Raw genomic sequence first — 14,105 nt, 5'->3', positions numbered from 1 at the left:
AGGTAACTGCTACTACTAATTCTTCCTTTTCCTCACCTGAAAGCCTTGCAAATTCTCGACAAACTACCTCTCTGTCAGAATCCAGAAAGAGAAGGAAAAACAAAACGAAGCTGACACCATTTTTTGCCCATGATGTCATTTGCTGTCTTCCAAAGCCCATGGGTCCAATTTTGATGTCAGGGTGCGTAACTCCGCAGTGACAGGCCCAAATGTATTTGAAGAGGGAAATAACCTTTCAGCTCTGTGCAGTCATTTTCCCCACAAAGACAAATATAGCCCAGGCTGAAATCACTTAGTGTCAATCAAGGTAACCAGATCAGCTCGCCGTTAATAATGAATTTGGTCATGTGCCCCCACAGTGAGCAAAGTGTGAGATAGCCAAGCACTTCTTCCATGTGATACCCACTGGCTTCTCTGTCAGGCCACAGTTCTCTCAGCCCAGCTGGGAAGCAACAGGGTAATTTAATCTGCCACCCACTCTAATTGCCTCACTGAGAGAATTATCAGGGTTGCCAGATAGGGCTTTCAGAGCCCTGGGCTCCAGCGTGGTGGCCAGGATGTAAAGCTATGGCTGGGGCTCTCATTAAGGATGGACTCAGGTTTTGCAGGGTCTAAGGCTTATGCAACTTGGGGCCTCTCTTTAGGAAAATAATACAAACATAAAAATATAAAATTAGAAGCAGGGCCTTGCTTAGAAAGGCTCTTTTAAATGAGAGGCCCTGAAGCTTATGCTTTATTGATATAATGGTAAATCCTCCAGTTGTCATGGAAACTCAAAGACCACTGACCTCCTGTCTGTGTCCTGGATTTTGGATTGATTGACTCCAAGAAAGCATATCCTTTCTACTCGTATGTGATCAGTTGCACTTTTCCATAATCTCTTACATGGAGATGAACTATACATAATGCGATCATGGGCCATGGACCATCCCTTTACCAACCACCTCAAATGTAGGGTTGTGTTTCTGACAGATGTCAGTCACCAGTTGGTATGCTCTGGTTCTCCTCTATGATGCCAATTTTAAAGGTTAAGGATATATTTCAAATATCCTTAGTTTTCCCTAAATAATCTGCAACAAAACTTTGAAGAGGATGACCACAAACTCAATCACTAGAGACAAAAATAATAGAATAGGGGACTCAGGGAGACTTTTGAGACAGGCAGTTTTCAGGCAAACCAAAGACTGCCTGTCCTATTTAAGAATTTATAAGCAAACTAAAAGCATTATTACCACAACAGGGAAAAATCAAATGGCATTTAATCCCTCAAATGCAATGTTGTTTCCACACTTCAAAATATTGTTAAGTTAGTAGACTAGAAGAGAAAAATTATATGATTATTTCAATGAAAGCAGAAAAGTTATTTCATGATTCTTAATTCTCAACCTCAGGAAACTTTTAGCAAGTTGGAAATATGAGAAAATTTTCTTTTCTTGATAATATGAACCAGAAACCTAGAGAAAATATTATACCTAATGATGAAATAGAGAATTATTCCTATAGATATTAGGAACAAGATAAAGGATCCCTATAGCTATTTCACATTGAACTAGAGGTCTTGGCCATAAATGACTAGGAAAAAAATAAGACATAAGGATCTGAAAGGAGGAAATAAAACTGTCAGTATTTGCAAACAACATAATTGTGTATCTAAAAAATCTAAGAGAAAAAAATAAAAATAAAAAAGTAAAAAACAAAAAATTTAAGAGAATCTGAGGTAAATGATCACAATTCAGAGTTCAGTTAGGAGGACAAGCACAATATCAACTTACGAAAACAACAGCTTGACTATATCCTACAATAACTATTACAAAATGTCATTAAAAGATCTTATACACCAAAGTCATGAAGCTACAAAATACCCAAGAATAAACAAAAAAAGTTTCAGATCCAAATAAAAACATGATAAAATTTTACTGAAAAACATTAAAGAAAACCCAAACATATATAAAGAAAATGTTCCTGTATCTGGTTGGAAAGCCTTGGCATCTAAAGATAATTGTTCCCCCCAAATTAATCTATACATTCAGTGAAATCACCATGAAACTGCCAGTGGGATATTTCAAAGAACTTATAAACTGACTCTAAAATTCTTCTATAAGAGAAAATGTGGAAGAATACCCAAGGCAATTCTGAAAGAGAGGTTCTAGAAGAGAGAGCATGCTGTTGTGAATTTCTTAAGTCTTCCAATTGAGGGTAGGTTTGAAGATGAGTAAGAAGGAACACTCAGGTACTCACAGAGTACCCAAATTGCATGTCATTGCAATGACCTGAAAAAATGAGAGCCTGCATCAGGTAGGAGAGCTTGGAGAGCACAGCTCTTTGGTTTACCTTATTCACACTATGAGAGACAGTCTGAGGGCTGGTCTGGTCAACCAGCCAGAAATAAATTGCCAGGTGATGGGAAGTCTTGAACAGTGTTTTCTGGGGCCTATATGTCCCCAGTCAAAATGCCTCAAAACTCCAGGATGGTTTTGCAAAACCACTTTTGGTAAACCACATTAGCCAGACCTATTATCAGTTTCAGTTTCTTGCTATATTGCTATCATGCCATATTGCTGCACTGCACACAGATGAAATAATAACCAGGCACCAAACATACCTGGTTGCCTTAAAACAATATGACAGGCCAGTTGTGATGGTCATGTGGTCATTATCACTACTCATCCTACAGCCCACTGTTTGCTGGGCTACTTCAGAAATGTAAAAGAGCAGGTGCTCTCTTTCAGGACTCCTTCTGCAAAATTTCAGGCAGGTGTGTTATCTATCTACTGGGAGGAGCTGAGCAGGACAAGCCTGGCCATTGGCTAGCACAATACCAAAACATAAAGCTGCAGGAAATAAAACATTGTAACGCTAATACAAAATAGCTCTGTGGGACATAAAAGGGAATACAGAAACTGAGCCATGAATATATGGGAAGGTATTTTATGGTAAATGTGGCATTTAAAATCAATATGGAAAGAACATATTGACTATTTAAAAAATTATATTGGAGCAATTTACTAACCATTTGGGAGAAAATAATTTACAATGCTACTTTTTACTACTCAAAAAATATGTTCCAGAAGGATTAAAGAGCAAACAACATACAAAACTATAAAACCTTAGAAGAAAATCTTAAAGTATAGAGGAAAAGTGATTAGATTTAATTTTGATAAAGTTTTTTGACAATTTGACAAACTGTAAAATTCTGTCAACAAAAGTCACCATAAACATACTAAAAGAAAAGTGACAGATCATGAAAAGAATTTGCTATGTATGTAACAAAGGATTGGTATTCAAAATATATAAGGAATTCCTATAAGAAAATGACAAATAGGGGTGCCTATTGGCTCAGTTGGTTAAATGTCTGCCTCGGGCTTAGGGCATGATCCCAGGGTCCTGGGATTGAGCCCCATGTCATTGGGCTCCCTGCCAGGGAGCCTGCTTCTCCTCTCCCTCTGCTGCTCCCCCTCCTTGCACTTTCTCTTTCTCTCTCTCTCTCTCTCTCTCATAAGTAAATGAAAACTTAAAAAAGAAAAAGACAAACAGACCAACAGAAAAATGGGTGAAAGATAGGAACTGGCAATTCATAAAAGACAAACTACAAGTCAATACTAAACACAAAGAAATCAGCTTCGCTGCTCACCAGTATAGAATTAAACAATAATGGGAAACCACTTCCACTTTTTACTTTGAATCAACAATACTTTGATTTGTCTGAGAAAGTATATATTCCCTTAATTTTTGAAAGATATTTTCACTGGGGATGAAATTCTTCTTCACAGAGATTCTACTCCTTGCCCCCTCCAGCACTTTAAAGATTGATTCCATCATCCTCTGGCTTACACAGTTTCTGATATGAAGTCTGCAATAATTTTTAAATCTTTGTACTATGAATAGAATGTCTTTTTCCTGAGTCTGAACCTATTGATTGCTTTGTTTTTTGATAGTGTATTTTCCCCCTCCTTTTTTGTATGTTTCATAAATTTTTGTTGAAATCCAGTCATCTTGTATGTGACAGTGAAAATTGATGCAAATAGTTTTAGACCTGGAAATGAGCATGCTTTTCCCTCTGCTAGGGATTTAGTATAGGGGTTTGAGTCAATATATTCAGGAGATGCTATGTGGCAGACACTGTTGGTTGCCTTTCCAAAGGTAATCTCTTCTTTTTTCCTTGCTAAAAAATTTGAATATCAAGGGGTCCCTGGGTGGCTCAGTCAGTTAAGTTCTGTCTTTAGCTCAGGTCATGATCTTGGGGTCCTGGAATCAAGCCCTGCATCACATCAGGCTCTGTTTTTCCTTCTTGCCTCTGACCTTCCCCCCTGCTCTGCTCTCACAGGCACTCTCTCTCTCAAATGAATAAATTTAAAAAATCTTCTAAAAAATCATCCATTGACAGAATGAACAGAAGGCTCAGACCTTGCCTCTGCTTACCCGCAAAACTGTCTTCACCAATTCTCCCACCTCCTCTATGCCCACCCTGATCTTTGATTTCTTCCAGTTCCATAACTTATGTATGCAGTTCTCTCTGCTGAAACAGTCTTCCCTCTACATCCTTGCCTAGCTAATTCCCGCTTATCCTTTAAGTCTTGCTAAGGGCATTGCCTTTTCTAGGAAGCCTTTCAAAACCTTCCTGAGTATGTTTAACTGGGCCCCTTGCATTCTCCCACGGCACCCAATGCTGTCCCCTAAATAGCACTTGGCATACTGAATGGTTATGATTCCTCACTAGAATGTAAGCTCCTAAGGGCAGGGACCATGTGTGTCTTAATCACTGCAGCACTCCCACGTGGGACTCGGATCCTCACACATGGTTGGGCCACAGTAAATATGTGCTAAACAAATGAATGAAATTTAACCTCTAGAAAGGAAAATAAGGCACACACATAAAAAAGAAACAAAAATATAAGTCCAGAATCATGATGCCACCAGCTTTGGTTTTCTTCTTTTTCAATATTCCTCTGGCTATCTGGGTCTTTACTGGTTCCATACAAATTTTAGGATTATTTATTCCAGTTCTGTGAAAAATGTCGATGGTATTTTGATATGGATTACATTGAATATGTAGATTGCTCTGGGTAGCATAGACATTTTAACAATATTTGTTCTTCCAATTCATAAACATGGGATGTCTTTCCATTTCTTTTGTCTTCCTCAATTTCTTTCATAAGTGTTCTGTAGTTTTTAGACTACAGATCCTTTGCCTCCTTGGTTAGGATTATTCCTAGGTATCTTATGGTTTTTGGTGCAATTGTAAATGGGATCAATTCCTTAATTTCTCTTTCTTCTGTCTAATTGTCAGTATATAGAAATGCAATTGATTTCAGAAAAGACCCCAAAAAGCCAGAGGAATGGTGAAAAAGAAAACCAAAGCTGGTAGCATCACAATTCTGGACTTCAAGCTCCATTACAAAGCTGTCATGATCATGATCATTACATGATCATTACAAAGCTGTCTTGATCATCAAGACAGTATGGTACTGGCACAGAAAGAGACACATAGATCAATAGAACAGAATAAAGCCCAGAAACTGATCTCAAGTTTGTGGTCAACTAATCTTTGACAAAGCAGGAAAGAATATCCAATGGAAAAAAGACAGTCTCTTCAACAAACAGTGTTGGGAGAATTGGACATCCATGGGCAGAAGAATGAAAATGGACCATTTTCTCACACCATACACAAAGATAAACTAAAAATGGATGAAAGACCTAAATGTGAGACAGGAGTCCATCAAAATCCTAGAGGAGAACCCAGGCAGCAACCTTTCAAACTCGACCTCAGCAACTTCTTACTAGACATGTGTCCAAAGGCAAGGAAAACAAAGTAAAAAATGAACTATTGGGACCTCATCAAGATAAAAAGGTTTTGCACAGCAAAGGAAACAGTAAAAAAACTAAAAGGCAACCTATGAAATGGGAGAAGATATTTACAAATGACATGTCAGGTAAGGGATAGTATCTAAGATCTATAAAGAAATTAACCAACTCAACACCTCCAAAACAATTCAATCAAGAAATGGGCAAAAGACATAAACAGACACTTCTCCAAAGAAGACATAGAAATGGCCAATAGGCCCATGAAAAAATGCTCAACATCGCTTGGCATCAGGGAAATACAAATCAAAACCACAATGAGATATCATTTCACACCAGTCAGAATAGCTAAAATTAAGACAGGAAACAATAAATGTTGGCAAGGATGTGGAGAAAGGTGAACACTCCTACACTATTGGTGGGAAAGCAAGCTGACACAGCCACTCTGGAAACCAGTATGGAGGTTCCTCGAGAAGTTAAAAATAGAGCTACCCTACAACCCAGCAATTGTACTATTAGGTCTTTGCTCCAAAGATACAAATGTAGTGATCTGAAGGGGCACCTGCATCCCAATGTTTATAGCAGCAATGTCCACAATAGCCAAACTATGGAAATGGCTCAGATGTCCACTGGAAGATAAATGGATAAAGAAGATATGATCTATCTATCTATGACTACACACACACACACACACACACACACACACACACACACAATGGAACATTACTCAGCCATCAAAAAGGATGAAATCTTACCATTTATATTGATGTGGATGGAATTGTTGGGTATCATCCTGAGTGAATAAGTCAGTCAGACAAAGACAATTATCATATGGTTTCACTCATATGTGGAATATAAGAAATAGCAAAGAGAATCATAGGGGAAGGGAGAGAAAAATGAGTGGGAAAAAATCAGAGAGGGAGACAAACCATGAGAGAATTTTAACTCTAGGAAACAAACTGAGGGTGGCTCAGGTGGGTTGCTCAGGAAGGGAGGTGGGTGGGATGCTAGGGTAACTGGGTGATGGGCATTAAGGAGGGCATGTGGTGTGCTGAGCACTGGGTGTTATTTGCAACTGATGAATCACTGAACCCAACATCTATAGCTAATGATGTACTATATGTTGGCTAATTGAATTTAAATTTAAAAAGAAATAAAAATAAAAGTTAGGTTTGCTAAATTTCAAAAAATTCCCACTAAAGTTCAAGGGATCTGAACAGGCTAACTGGGGGAAGCTTCCCAGCAGAGGTGGAAGTGAGCTGGACTTTGCAGGAATCATACCGGGGGGAGGAAGACATTTCTGGCAGGATGAAAGCCAAGGTGCCAGAAATGTGTATAGAAGTAAGCAAAGCAGCCAAGGTGGATCCAAGTTTTCAAGTGAGGTGAGTGCCAGATATAACAGACTAGATTATAGAGGGTCTTGACGGCCAGGCTAAGGGGTTTGAGCTTTATTCTGTGAGCAAAAGGGAATCCCTTAAATATTTTGAGTGGAGTTGTGGCACAGACAGAGTCAAAGTTCTGACTAGGAATCTTGAGAGAGTATGGGGTGGTTGAAGCAGGTGGGTTGGAGCTGGGATCACCCTTGAGGTAGCCATTGTGATACTCGGAAGTGTAAGTAGATGGGGGTATTTGCTTGAGGAATGATCCCTCTCCCATCATTAGCCTATGCTTTTGGACTCAAAACAGAGATTCATATATAAAGCAAATACAAAAAGCAACTTAAAAAGACCTGTAGAAAGACCAAGTCAGGCACGGTGACCCTATAGACGGGAGATCAAGAAGCAGACCCAGGGAAAGAAAGAAAGAAGGTCTCCAGGCAATACCTTTACTGAAAAAAATGAGTTCTTTTGAAGTCATCCCTTTCGACTGAGGCTGTAAAGAGAATTTTGTTCATTTTTGCAAATGCCAGTGCCCTTTGTGGTTTGTAGTGTTTTCAACTACAAGACCATTTTCCTGCTGTCACTGAAAACTGTAACATTTCTTCAGACTACAAAGTAGGGTCACAACAATACTAAAGTGGGTGAGGGTGATTTTCTCCAGAAATGCCTTTTAAGATAGGACAGGAGGAAAGATACTCAAGTAAGAGTTTTTCATCCCAAGCACTTGCACTTTAATTATGATAACAGTCTGAAAATTCCTAACACCTTTCATGTGAGGTGATCAAAAGCAATTTTATTACACTCATCATTTTTATTTATATGCGGAAAACTCTTCTGATTTCAGCAGAGGCGAGATTTATTATATACTTGCATCAAAGCTATTGAATCACACACCTGACAGAAAGTCATATTTTACCGAAAAAAAATGAAGCCTTAAAATTTTACTGTCATAAGGTTTCTAGTCCCCTCCTTGTGTTTTAGCGTTCCTGCCAAACATGCCAGGAGAGAGGGTGCCTTGAACTTTTCTGACCCTATTATGTCAAACACATCTCTCATGTGCTTCATACTTCACCTCAATTCACTGACAATCCGGTCTGAGGTTTAAGAAATTCTTCACAGGAAAAACCTCAAAACATACACTGTATCTTCCACTCACATCTGGGGTCATATATCAAAATTGCCCTCACAGATCAGCTCCTGGCTTGTTCTGACGGAAGGGAAGGGATGTCTACCCTCAGGCCTAGGAGATGGCTCTCCTGAGTGCCTGCCCTTCTCTTCTTTTTCCCTCAGGTGAAACCTCACTTCCCTATTAGGAAACCTACCCCATTTCCAGTGTTCTGAGTCCTTGGACAGATGGTCTCTGAGAGCCCACGAACCCTCCAAATAGTTCCTCAGTAGGATTCAGCCAGCTGTGCTCTGCTCCTTGGGGCCCCAGTTTGTGAAGTCAAGTTCCTTTATTACTAAGAAACATGCATAGTTTAAAATAATGAGACTCCGTTGAATCTGAACGAGTCGGGGGTGAGGCCCAGACATCAGTTCAATTTTTGAAGCAGCCCAGGGAGTCTCTTTCCCGTCTCGGGGTTCAGCTCCTGGGTCTGTGATACCCGAAAATTGAGAGCTTCTTCACACTGGCACCTTGTAGCTCTGCCCCATTACCACGCCACAAAACCAATATATTGAGTTACACTGGAAGCACCATGGCCATTGTTTGGATTACCAGGAGAAAAAGAGGAAGAGGGAAGGTATGGAGACTCAAGAACATTCAAAGAAGACAAAAAGGATGATTGGTCTGAAAGGCAAGCTCTACCATTAACAGCGCCAGGCTGAGAAAATACAAACGAAAATGACTATCAGGACGCATGAAAGGAGAAGCTCCAAACAAAAGAATGATGGTGAGAGACTCCATGAGGAGAGGTGCTGCACGTCTACTGGGCAGGGAAGGACTGTCCCCAGCTCAAGTCTTTTCCAATGGGATGAAACAAAAATGCCAAGAGAAAGCGGGCAAATGGGAAGTCCCTTTGCCCCAAAGTTCATGCCCAGGGAGAAACAGAAGTATGGAAAGTGTTTCAAACAGGAAAGAGAAACAACAAAGCATGGAAGAGGTTAGTTACTAAAGTCTGCTTTCCTGAAAATGGCTTCCTTGAAAACCCCCTAAATACGAGAGATTTTGTAAGGCCAATGGGCTTACATTGCCAAATGCCCATGCAACACATTCTGAATGGAAAGCCACCTTTCACTTGCCAATAGTTGGCGTAAAAATGAATCCCTCATCCCCGCTACGTACTACTTTGGGTGTTATTACCAAAAGGTACAGTCACCAAGATGAATTTGAGGGAGTTGGGCCATGTAACACAAGGAGGCGAGAGGATCTGGGGAAAACATGCCCGGGTACCAATGATCCTGAAAGCAATAGAGGCACAAAGGCAGCCCTGCTGGTTGGCCAGCAGTTTCCAGTAAGTAATTCCTTAGAATTACCGACGACCACAGACCAATCAGGAAAACCACCATTTCTGTGTTGGTTCTGTATACCACCAAACAGCCCGACGTTTCTACAGTCACCAACAGAACTATTTATTCTATTGTTTAAAAAAAAAAAAAAAAAGACACACCAAAAAACCAAAGAAACCCCAAATCCATGAAAATAGCCCAGTTTTACAAATTGGTTTTCATTTTTGAGTCTGTTTAGCATCTGGATGTTCCTAAGTTTGAATAATTTTGAAAAGCAATTCTAGAAATATCATGGTTTGTTTCTGCGTTAAGAAATGGGTCCTCAGGGGCGCCTGGGTGGCTCAGTGGGTTGGGCTGCTGCCTTCGGCTCAGGTCATGATCTCAGGGTCCTGGGATCGAGTCCCGCATTGGGCTCTCTGCTCAGCGGGGAGCCTGCTTCCTCCTCTCTCTCTGCCTGCCTCTCTGCCTGCTTGTGATCTCTCTCTGTCAAATAAATAAAATAAAATAAAATAAAAAGAAATGGGTCCTCAGCTAGGCTGATGCAGTGTTACTGGAAAACCAAGTACGGTTGAAACCCCCTTTTATTGTAAAGGTTAGTGCACACTTAAATACAGAACTTAGGCTAGGAGATTTCCTTTCTGAGATCTTACCTGAAATCTCTTCCACTTCATTTTCCTTCATTAATCCTACAAAATGTAGCATTAACACATAGTCACATTTGTTTATAAAATATTTACACTGAAAGTACAGGAGAGAAGGCACGGGACAATAAAGAGGAGGAGTTTAGAAGAATTTGGATAAATCTTTTTACTTTTGATTCTTCCAATAAGTTGGTGAATTTGTATTTGAAACATATTTTCCTCTTAATCGTGAATAGTAATACCAACTTGGAACTGTATTCTCTACTCAAAATATATGGAAAATTGTACCAAAATGTTTGTATTTTCATACTTTAAGATGAAGGTATGAAATGGCTAAAAATTCAAGTAATTCCAGCTAAAATAGTTTTAAAAAGACTGTACTAGGAGCGCCTGGGTGGCTCAGTGGGTTAAGCCTCTGCCTTTAGCTTGGGTCACAATCTGAGGGTTCTGGGATCGAGCCCCCCATCAGGCTCCTGCTCAGTGGGGAGCCTGCTTCCCCCTCATTCTCTGCCTACTTTTGATATCTCTCTCTATCAAGTAAATGAGTAAAATCTTAAAAAAAATAAAAATAAAAAAGACTGCGCTAATGCCCTTAAAGAGACACTTCTTTGCAGTTACTTGGATAATATAAAAAAGGTCATGTTTTAGGTTTGTAAGCAGTTCTAATCACTTTTGTAATCTGATTTATGTTTGTAGCTTTGAGCTTTAAGTTGTCCATCATATTACATTAGCCTCTAATCACATTAAAGTATTTAAATTCTTTTTTTTTTTTTCAAGTCTGTCTTGAAAGTACAAAACAAAACAAACAATAAAGCAACCCCGGTAATTTTAAACTGCAGCCAGGGTTCAGAACCGTAGATTAGAGTATCTCTAAAGTTCTGTCATCTTTAGCATTCCACGGCTCTAGAAGGTACAGTGGATTACTAGGATACACCAGTCCCCTTTCCTTTCAAAACATGATGACTAATGCTAGAACCGCTAATAGTTTCAATTCAAAGACCTACATTCCTGATTTAGTTATTGCTGTCTAGAGCTCTGTGGTGAGTTGAAGGCATTATCTGGACTAAATGGGAAAAAAATGTATCAACCAGCAGTGTCTAGCATGAGTCATAGGGAGAGAGAGGCACTCAAGATTTCTCCTGGCCTGTCCCAATCCAAAGAAGAAACCATATAGGAAGAGATCTTAGACAAGAATGTAGATCAGGGCTATCCACAGTTTTAGGGATATACTGCTGTATAACAAAACTTTCCAAATCAAAGTGATCCAAAACAACAACTGTGGGCTCCTGTTGGTATGAATTGGACAGGGTATGGGAGAGACAGCCTATCTCATTTCCAAGCAGTGTCAAGAGAAAGGAGGTTGCCTGGGGCTGGAGGGTCAAGATGGCATCACACTCCCATGCCTCTCCTTGGTTGGAGAGGCTGGAAAGGTCTATGGGGGTTGGCTGGTCTCCCTTCTCCAGCTGGGTCCTTACATGGTGTTTCAGAACTCTAGGACAGTGAAAGTAAAAACTCTCAGGCCCCTGAAAGGCCTCTTACAAGGCTCAGACAAGCACAGCATTGTCTCTGCAGAATTCCCTTGGTCACAGTAAGTCATAAAAGGAAATAAACTCCACCTCTTGATGGGAAACACAACACAAATGTCCAAGGAGGAAAGGAATTGTTGGCAGCCATCTTAGCAGATAATTTACCATACCCCTTTCTCGGCTCATATGATGGATCCACTTGTGTGGCTACTGGCCTAGAAATCGTATCATAAAACAGGTGAAGAAAGCAGGTCAAAATTCCTGATTATCCAATCCTAACTTACATTGTTTAAATAGTATAAATAATACCACGTGTATATTCTGCATATTCTATTCTTTAGTACATACATTTACATCACTGCCTTAGCTAATATCTAAATGTTATCAGATAGCATCATTTACTAAATTATCAGCTTCACCAGTGACTATCAGAAAAAGATAACATGGTTGCATTTTAGCCTTATAAACTCTTGAAGGGACTGTATTTTGTTGTATTTAAGAATACTATTGGGGGGAAAAAGAGAGAGAGAGGGAGGCAAACCAAGGAACAGACTCTTAACTACGGAGACCAAACCGATGGCTCCCAGAGGGGAGGCAGGTGGGGGGATGAGGGAAATAGGTGATGGGGATGAAGGAGGACACTTGTGATGAGCACTAGGTGATGTATGCAAGTATTGAATTACTATATCATACAAACAAAACTAATATTACACTGTGGAAATAAAATAAAAACTTAAAAAAAAAATTCTATTGCACATAGGAAATTAAGAACACAATAGGAAGGGAGCTGTTTCCCCAGCAGCACTCGTACCTGTAACCCAAACTGGTAGAGTCTCTTGGGTGTCAATTTCATGATATTGTGCACAGCCATGAGATTAAGAGCAGGAAGTGGAACCAGTGGCTTAAAATCCACTTCTAGGAAATTACACCCCCCACTCCACTCTAACCTCCCCTGATCATGCCCTTAGAGCATCTGTTTCCTCCTAGAGGTAGTGTTCTGCCTTCTAAGTCTTTTGTCCCCTTCACACCATACGATCCCAAAGACTTGGCAGGATTGGGGGAGTGGGGTCTTCTTTTTTCTTTTTTTTTTTTTTTTTTTAATTTATTTGACATGGAGATAGAGAGAGAGATCACAAGTAAGGAGAGAGGCAGGCAGAGAGAGAGAGGGAGAAGCAGGCTCCCCACTGAGCAGAGAGCCTGATACAGGAGTTGATCCCAGGACCCTGAGATCATGACCCAAGCCAAAGGCAGAGGCTTACCCCACTGAGCCACCCAGGCGCCCCGGGGTCTTCTTTTATCTTAATTACTCTTCAAATAGAATCCAGCCCTGGGTTCTCTTCTTGAAACCATGTCAAAGAGAGTGTGGCTTGGCCCACAACTCCAAGTGGAAAAACTTATTACCAATTGAGCTTCACTTGTTTCCACGTGGTAGTTCTACTGATTAAAATTTCAAAACGTCTTTCTTTGTTATTTAAACCAAAATGAGACTTGGGAAAATTTTAAAACAATAAGACAATTGAAATGAGGACCACAGGAGTAGAGTTGACATACTGTCTGTCCTTTGAAGTTTACTGGAGAAAAGTGACATGAATGATGTCATAGACATGATTACATAGACCACACCCAATCACTTATCCCACAAGTGCTTATTGAGCACTTAATATGTTCCTGATATGGTGTTAAGCACTGAGCAAATAGAAAAATAGGACTCTGTTCTGGCTGTGATATTCTGAGTAGGGAAGGCAGACCAGATATATAATCCATTACATTGAATGATATCTTTTGTAGTCTAATAATAAGAATACTAAAAATATTTTTATAGCACTTACCATGAACCAGGCATGGTTCTGTGTGCTTCAATGTATACTAATTCACTTACTCCTCAGAATAGCTCTATGATCTGGATTCTCTTATTATCCCCATTTTATAGATCAGGAAACTGAGATGCAATGGTCCTATCGATGTAGCAATGCTACCATTGTAAAGGACAGGAGGAGTTGCTCAGGTGAAGAAGGGATATTTGCAAACCTGAGGACAACCTTAGGGCTGCTGAGAATGCTGGTGGGGCTGCGGAGGGTGTGAAGGGGGGCCCCGAGTGGGGTGGGGAAGGTAGGCATCGATGGTGAAGAGCAATGCATACTGTGACCAGGAGGTCCATGTGGGGCCAGCTATCTTCCCCCCCGGTCTGCTCAGAGACTCTCCCCTAATTTGAAACCATGTCCTCACAAATGACAGGCTGGAAATTTCTAAAACGGAGGTAGAAAACAATTTTGGTTTTCAGAGTCTTTTAACACACATTGTCTTAACTATGT

The 14,105-nt window shown here is 40.1% G+C and overlaps 1 pseudogene; it reads left to right on the top strand.

Annotated features, from left to right (window-relative positions):
* The first annotated feature begins 7,107 nt into the window (after window positions 1-7,107).
* The window catches only part of LOC131808370 (ribosome biogenesis protein NSA2 homolog), a 79,303-nt pseudogene continuing 72,305 nt past the window's right edge, over window positions 7,108-14,105 (top strand).

Source organism: Mustela lutreola, chromosome 9 (assembly GCF_030435805.1).
Source record: "Mustela lutreola isolate mMusLut2 chromosome 9, mMusLut2.pri, whole genome shotgun sequence".
In the NCBI taxonomy this organism is placed as follows: domain Eukaryota; kingdom Metazoa; phylum Chordata; class Mammalia; order Carnivora; family Mustelidae; genus Mustela; species Mustela lutreola.
This window is presented reverse-complemented; position numbering and strand designations above follow the sequence as displayed.